Below are 852 nucleotides of genomic sequence, written 5' to 3' on the forward strand. Positions count from 1 at the left end.
TCTCTCTCTCTCTCTCTCTCTCTCTCTCATCATCTTAGTCTTCTCCGGAGTAGAGAGACGTGTGTTAGCCAATCGCATGTTAAAGAAAGTAGAAAGTCAAGCACCCAGCCCAGCCCAGCCCGGCGGTCCCTCCAGAGGCTTCTCTGTAGGATGGCTCGTAGTTGGGAAACGCTGCCGCTCTCCCGCCGCTCTTAGAGCTGCCAGCTCTGATACTCTTCCTAATTCTCAATTCTGTCTTTCCTTGGTTTCACGACTGAGAGTAAACTACTAGCTATGATAACAGGTTCCCCCACGCGCACACCCTAGGCACTCTTTGTTCTTTAAGTTTTGGTTTCATGTACTGTCTTAAAAAACTTTTCACATCAAAGCTGGTTTTACAGATAAGGAAACTGAGGCAGCAGGACATACAGCAGTTGGAAGAACTCATCTCCAAAATCAGAGGGTCTTGATTTCTGGCCTCAGGCCCTTATCACCACACTATTAATAACGAAATTGTCCTTTAAACTGACATTTCCATGCACAGAGGCACATAAACGTTCTTAGCCCAGTTCTGGCCAGATGCAGTAAAACCCACACCAAATGTCTGTGGCGCTGCCTGTTCTCTCTGTGGGCCATTGGCGTTTACTGAGAAGACGGCTCGGGGGTCATGTTGGGTCTCCAAATCTCAGTTTCCTCCGTGATGGTGAATAACACACTCCTTTTAGAGTTTTGTCTGGATTGCAGTAGAATGCAGTACTAAAGTGACAGGCATGCTGACTAACCCTTTCTGGGGGCTCAATCCCTTTCTATCCCAAATTCATCCTGAATGCAGACTATTCACCCCACTCAGTCACCTCTCAGCCCACTGTGGTT

This window comes from Otolemur garnettii, unplaced genomic scaffold (genome assembly GCF_000181295.1).
Source record: "Otolemur garnettii isolate 467f Iridium unplaced genomic scaffold, OtoGar3 scaffold00039, whole genome shotgun sequence".
Lineage (NCBI taxonomy): Eukaryota > Metazoa > Chordata > Mammalia > Primates > Galagidae > Otolemur > Otolemur garnettii.